This window comes from Penaeus monodon, chromosome 33 (genome assembly GCF_015228065.2).
Source record: "Penaeus monodon isolate SGIC_2016 chromosome 33, NSTDA_Pmon_1, whole genome shotgun sequence".
Lineage (NCBI taxonomy): Eukaryota > Metazoa > Arthropoda > Malacostraca > Decapoda > Penaeidae > Penaeus > Penaeus monodon.
The window spans coordinates 12,926,534-12,926,913 of NC_051418.1; positions in this window are offsets into that span (position 1 = coordinate 12,926,534).

Consider the following 380-nt stretch of genomic DNA (forward strand, 5'->3'; position numbering starts at 1 on the left):
CTCGCATAATCGTCGACTGGTTTCTGCGTAGCTAATAATAAGAAAAAAAAGGAAAACAGCAAATTGGCGTCGTATTTCGCTGTTCTCGACGGCGCTGCTGGATCGTCAGCGTCCCTGCAGGTGGGTCGAGACGGGCGGAGGGCGCTCGTCAGGTCGTCAGCCACGTGCCATGAATCCGCAGGGCCGAGGGGCGGTCTTCGCGGGCGGGGCTCGAGGCCTTGTCCAGCGCCGTCTGCAGGGTGTCGTCCTTGAGACTCCTACTGTCCACCAGGAACTACAGGCTGAAGGCGAGGCAGAGGACGTCACGCTTGGGCGTCCAAAGGCTTCGCGTCGAAGAAGCAGCCGCAGTACCAGCGCATCTCGTAGGCGGCGGCGGCGAA